The sequence below is a fragment of the Microtus oregoni genome, unplaced genomic scaffold, assembly GCF_018167655.1.
Source record: "Microtus oregoni isolate MIOR12 unplaced genomic scaffold, Mior012 000023F_ref0000262, whole genome shotgun sequence".
In the NCBI taxonomy this organism is placed as follows: Eukaryota; Metazoa; Chordata; class Mammalia; order Rodentia; family Cricetidae; genus Microtus; species Microtus oregoni.
The window spans coordinates 9,285,812-9,292,578 of NW_024543082.1; the positions used below are offsets into that span (position 1 = coordinate 9,285,812).

The 6,767-nt window shown below is 40.5% G+C and overlaps 1 pseudogene; it reads left to right on the forward strand.

The window, feature by feature from the left end:
* The first annotated feature begins 4,274 nt into the window (after window positions 1–4,274).
* LOC121461689 lies at window positions 4,275–4,731 on the forward strand (annotated as a pseudogene).
* The last annotated feature ends 2,036 nt before the right edge of the window (window positions 4,732–6,767 follow it).

A 6,767-nucleotide genomic window follows, 5' to 3' on the forward strand; every position in this document is an offset into this window, starting at 1 on the left:
TATGGATTTATTCTGGGCTAAGAAAAATAAGGTTTGATCAAGGAAGACCCCCTCCCCCTGAGAAATCTCTGATAAGAGCGGAGGACCAGATATCTGAGTTCTACATCTAGAACAGCCTCAAGACTGCTGGCTGAGATAATTAAGCCTCACAGGATACTTCAGTCATGACTAGATCATAATTCTAAAATTTCCTTAGTTCCCCATGAGATTATCAGCACCAGAATTCTGAAGGAAGTGGCCTGAAATACTATTCTCACATTCCCAAAAAATGGACTATGGATGTTTTCCTTCATTTAGAACTTTGATTACAAGTTGTTATTGACAATGGTCAGGAGAAAAGCTAAACAAAGGATGTTAGGTTCAAAATTCTTGTTCTTTAAGAAAAAGTGGTGGAGGGTGCTGTGGGACAATGGTTTTATCCTGTAAGCATTTGTGTCTTGTGCTTGTTTAATAAAATATTGATTGGCCAGTAGTCGGGCCTGAAGTATAGGTGGGGCGATCAGTCAGAAAGTAGAGGTGGGTCAAGGAGAACGCTGAGAAGAAGATTCTGTAGTCTGCAGTCATGACCCAAACACAGAAGAAACAAGATGTGACTACCTCGCCAAAAAAGGTACCAAGCCATGTGGTTAAGTCAGACAAGAATTATGGGGTGTATTATAAGAATTATTATATAAGAATTAGTAAATAAGAAGCCTGAGCTAATGGGCCAATCAGTTTATAACTAATGTAGACCTCTTTGTGATTTCTTTGGGACTTAACAGTTGCGGGAACCAGGCAGGAAAAAAACCTCAGTCAAAACCCAAGTGCTGGGATGAAAGGCAGGCCACCATTACTACCTGGTATAGGGTTTCCTTCTGTATGCTGTGAATGTGTTTTGTTCATGAATAAAGCTGCTTTGGTTCTATAGCTGCCAGAGGAGATGCTGTGCACTGGTACTGATAAGCCACAAGCCTAATGGTAAAATATAAAATAATATAAGTGGGTTAATTTAAGATATAAGAGCTAGCTAGAAATATGCATAAACTATTGGCCAAACAGTATTGCAAATAATATAGTTTCTGTGTGGTTATTTTGGGTCTGGGCTGCCAGGAATGAATGAACAACCTCCTCCAACAACTACCCAACAATCTTTACCATCTTTTACAAGTTTTCCAATAATTTTTCTGTAGTCAGATCAAGGGAAGAATCATTTTGCATGTATACAAGAGGTTTATTTCCTTGCCTATAAAAATCTTCAATGTAAAATAACAACTCTATAGAAAATAAGCTATTCTGAGCTAAATGTAAGTGACCATAGCCAAGGGCATGTACAAAGTATTCCAAATGTCATGTTTCATTGCTTAAAATGTTCAGGGATCTTTTGCAACCACAGGGGAAAAAAAGAAAGTCATAAATTATTGTATTTGCAAAATTCATCAATGGTAGATAGCTATAGCAAGGTAGAAAAATCTCTTCTATTGATTTCAAATGTTGTCTTATACTTAGCTTTAGGGTAAGTAGAGGTTAGAGGTCTACTAGGTCTAGGAATATACTCCCAGAAGTTTACATCTTAGTCACTAGAACTTTAGTTCAGAAAAAAAAAATCAGAAGCAAATAGCTACTAAAGACCCTAAAATAGCTCAAGACAATTTTGAATGTTGGCCTATAACAATCATTTCTCTCAACCATGATATTCTAGACATTCAAGATCATGCAATCTGGGGAAATATAACATAGATGCAACCTTTTCAGAGAACCCCAGTTTATAAGGATAAAGAGTACTATCCTTGATCTGTCAGACTTCTTTTAAGTCAGGCTAATTACAGGGCAGTGATATTGAATTTTTCTCTAGTACTTGTGCTTCATAAAAATAGTGAAAGTTAAAAGAATTCCTGAGAGGTGAAAAACATCCCATCATTCATTGTTTACTTATTTTTTTTTCGAGACAGGGTTTCCCTGTGTAACAGCTATTCTAGAACTAGCTCTTGGAGACCAGCCTGGCCTTGAATTTACAGAGATCTGCCTATCTCTGCTTCCCGAGTGCTGAGATTAAAGGTGTATATCATGACTGCCTTGCCCCCAGTGCTTACTTTTCTAAAGGCAGTGAGACCTGGGAGACTGAACCCTAAAGATAAGTCAAACAAAAGTCTCATGCAATAATCAACTTTATTCAGAACATCAAACAATTTATACCCTAAGGGTTAAGAAAGGTCACATGAGTAAAATTCTTATTTAAAAGTGTATTTTTAAAAATTGAAGTCACAAGACTCATGTCTTGTCTTCTTAGAGATTTCTCACAAGCACTCAGAATTTCCCTCACAAGACTTCATTCTTTTTTTTTTTGCCATTTTTTTATTGAGAAAAGGAGAAAGAAAAGAAAAAAAAACAAGTTTCCACCTCCTCCCAGCCTCCCATTTCCCTCCCCCTCCTCCCACCTTTCTCCCCCTCCTCCCACCCTTCTCCCCCTCCCCTACTCCTCTCCCCCTCCCTCTTCAGTCCAAAGAGCAGTCAGGGTTCCCTGCCCTGTGGTAAGTCCTAGGTCCTCCCCTCTCCGTCCATTCCTAGGAAGGTGAACATCCAAACTGGCTAGGCTCCCACAAAGCCAGCACATTACGTAGGTTCAAAACCCCGTGCCATTGTCCTTGGCTTCTCATCAGCCCTCATTGTTCGCCATGCTCAGAGAGTCCAGTTTTATCCCATGCTTTTTCAGTCACAGTCCAGCTGGCCTTGGTGAGCTCCCAATAGATCAGCTCCACTGTCTCAGTGGGTGGGTGCACCCCTCGTGGTCCCGACTGCTTTGCTCATGTTCTCCCTCCTTCTGCTCCTCATTGGGACCTTGGGAGCTCAGTCCAGTGCTCCAGTGTGGGTCTTTGTCTCTATCTCCATCCATCACCAGATGAAGGTTCTATGATGATATGCAGTATTGCTATAGGATAGGGTCATTTCAGGTTCCCTATCCTCAGCTGCCCAAGGAACTAACTGGGGACCTCGGCTTGGGCATCTAGGAGCCACTCTAGGTTCAAGTCTCTTGCCAACTCTAAGGTGGCTCCCTTAACTAAGAATTGGGCTTCTGTGCTCCCCTATCTAACCTTCCTTTGTCCCAATCCTCCTTTTTCCCCAAGTTCCCCCCATTCTCCCCTTCTCCCTTTTGGAAATCGGTGTTTCAGTTTCTCAGGAAATTCGGGATCAACCCACCCCTGGACCCAGCAATACCACTCCTGGGAATATACCCAAGAGATGCCCTATCATATGACAAGAGCATTTGTTCAACTATGTTCATAGCAGTATTATTTGTAATAGCCAGAACCTGGAAACAACCTAGATGCCCTTCAATGGAAGAATGGATGAAGAAAGTGTGGAATATCTACACATTAGAGTACTACGCTGCGGTAAAAAACAATGACTTCTCAAATTTTGCATGCAAATGGATGGAAATAGAAAACACTATCCTGAGTGAGGTAACCCAGACCCAAAAAGATGAATATGGGATGTACTCACTCATAATTGGTTTCTAGCCATAAACAAGTGTCACGGAGTCTACAATTGGTGATCCTAAAGAAGCTAAGTAAGAAGGTGAACCAAAGGAAAAACATATAGTTATCCTCTTGGCTATGGGAAGTAGACAAAATTGCCGGGGAGAAAATTGAGATCTTGGGGGTGGGGTGGGATGGGGGTAAGGGGAGATGGGGAGAGACAAGGCTTCATTCTTGCACAGTGTTCTGACAATCCACCAAGAGTCTCATGATCAGAACTTTCATAACAAAAGGAAACAAATGGACTCTATACTTGTTTTATGTGACCTGACACCTCTGGAAAATGGGGAGACAAAGAATAGGAAATATATTGTTATGCTAAATTTGGTGACGAGCAGACAGTTATGCAGAAGCTTGAGTGGAAAGAGGGTGCATGATCTGAGTGGAGAGGGTTTAATATCTAACCTAATGATGCATCTCAGTGCAGAGATGCTCAGAAAAACAAGAAAGGATTCTTCATGGGTCTCTGTGTTTAAGGAGATGTCTCTGTCCTCCCTTTACATATGTCCTTAGTGTACTTAAAATGTGTCTGTCTGAAGTATGCTGAGTGTATAGCTAAAGGGCATATATCTGAAGTATACTGAGTAAATGTCTAAAAGAAAGGTTTTATGACCTTTCTTGGGGATACATTTTAAATCTCTGGTCTGCTTCCATGAAGAATGTTGGAAGAAGATCATGTGGACTCTCCTATGTTTGGGTTTTTCTCAAATTCCAAAGTTTAAAATTTAAGGATCTGCAATCTGTGGTGGAACTGCCGCCAAGATGCAGAGTTTTATGATGACCCTGACGGGGAAAAACATCACACTCGAATTTGAACCCTCAGACACTATAGAAAATGTAAAGACCAATATGCAGGATAAGAAAAAATTCCTCCTGATAAGCAGAGGCTGATTTTCACTGTAAAGCAACTAGAACATGGCTCTACGTGGTCTGACTACAACATTCAAAAGATCCACCCTTTATCTTGTGCTGAGATTTCATGGTAGTGCTAAGAAAAGGAAGAAAAGTCTTCCACCACTCCCAAGAAGAACAAGCATAAGAGAAAGACGGTTAAGTTGAAGTACCATAGGTGGATGAAAATGTCAAAATTAGTTGTCTTTGTCAAGAGTGCCCTTCTGATGAATGTGGTGCTGGGATTTTCATGGCTAACCACTTTGACAGACATTACTGTCCCAAGTGTTGTCTGACTTACTGCTTCAACAAACCAGAAGACAAGTAGCTGTGTATGAATAAATAAAAAGACAGGAATTGAGAAAAAGTTCAAATTTGAGAATGCATGCCTTCTAACCCACGTCTTCACAGACTTCTTCGCTTAGAACACGGGCTATGTCCCTGAACAGTCTTACACAGCACATCACATATATAAGACCAACTGCTGTGTTCTGTATTGTGATGAAGTTAGATGTGCAGCTCCCACACTCTCTTCCTTTACCTCATAAATGCTAAGGTGACAATCTTGCCCTACTGACAACTGAGAAAGGCATGCTTACCAATCAGATTTTGGTTGTGAGTCTCCCCTACCAGATTTATGGTCTTTGTTTCAATTTGCATCTCAGGCAGGAAACATTCTTTGGTGGAGCACAGAGGGATTGCCAAGGCTGTGATAGCAAGGCTGGGGGACAGTTTTTTCAGTCCCACCACACTTTTATCCCATTACTCGTTACTTGGTTCAGTCCAGCTTCATGAAATCTATTGTTCTATTTTACCTCGTTCATGAATGTTTGCACAGATTCTTCCAACATTCTCTCTATTGCAATGGATCCAGCAGTCTCTGTTTCCCCTTGCAATGATATTTCTAAAGAAATTCTTCTTAAACCTGAACTTTGATTTGATGAAAGCTTATATACCTTGCTCTAAAGATGGATTTTGCTTCTACCTTCTTAGAGGAAATTACTGTTGTTTGTATTTTACATGTAGTTTAATGATTTGATACCTTAACTAAAGATGCTGAGAGTATATCCAGCCTGGTGGCAGTAATGGTAGTATTATCAAGACCCAATCTCGTCCTTCCATTTGACTATCAAACTGTTGAAACAATGGACTCCAAAAATTCAGATTTACCTGGGAAAATCATGTTTAGAAAAGAAAAGGATGTGGCTGGCAGAGGAGAAAATTTGTCTCAAGGAAAACACTGAGAACTTGTCACGAGGCCCCAAAGGAAAGACTGGAGCTGAGACACCAGTGGCTGGGGAACCACACCTGAGTTTTTGACTTATGTGTATTTCATGACTTTCCTTTAGAATCAAACCTTGATGGAAGACAGTTTTTCACATCATTAGGAGGTGAAGCAGTAGGGAGCCCGGGGTCTCTGGATTTCTGACTCCTTTTCCAGTGTGGCTAATATTAAGCAAATATCCCTTTCTCTGTTCTTCTCTATCAGTTTGGCTCTCTTAAATATCTTATTGAGGATGGTGGGCAGAACCTGCTCTGTTACAACTGCCAGGACTCAGGCTCAGTCCGCAATTAGAGTAACAGGAGGGAAAAAGGCAGGCTAGTTCTAAGAAGATGGTCTCTTTTCTGTAATAGGGAAATGTTCAGGGTAAGACAGAACAACATTGTGTGCCATTAGTTTCTTTTCTAAAAGACTCTGCAGACACCAGGGAAAAGTTTATCTAGAAGTTTGACAAATTTCTAAGTAGTCTGGACATTCAGACTTTATGCATATCTGGAAGATAGTTTCTCTAGTCACTTTTGCTGATTATGGAATGATATATTCTTCAAAAAAAGAAGACTTAACATTGTTTATGCAGGACATTCAGAACAAGGGGTTTTCATAAGAAAAACTGACCCTGAAAGTGTTTCCTGAGAACAGGAAAATTTTGTAGCAGTGGGGTTCCATTTGTGACTGTATTCATTGAGGAGCTAATGCTTTGGCATTGGTGCTTGTAGGTAATGCCTCCAGAAAACCTGATGTGTAAATGCAAAGTAGGTAGGCTCATTTATGTAAGCAAAGTACCCTTTGTGGTGTTTAATACAATTACTCTCACCAAGCTGCACTCCTAGAGAGTTTAATCAACACATTAAATTCTAGTGATTGACTTGTTTTTACTATTGGCCTCCCTACTGAGTCCGCAGATGGGCAAAGGTTGACTACCTCACTTTGCCTGGGGCAAGATGCTGATTCCAACAAAGTCAGAAGCAAATAAACTCTCTGCAGATAGCAGAAGACAAAAAGACTGGCTTTGAAACAAAGGGTATGGCGTTGTAATTAGACAGTTCCTCCTCCCTTCCAGGCTAAATTTTTCTCTGCACTTT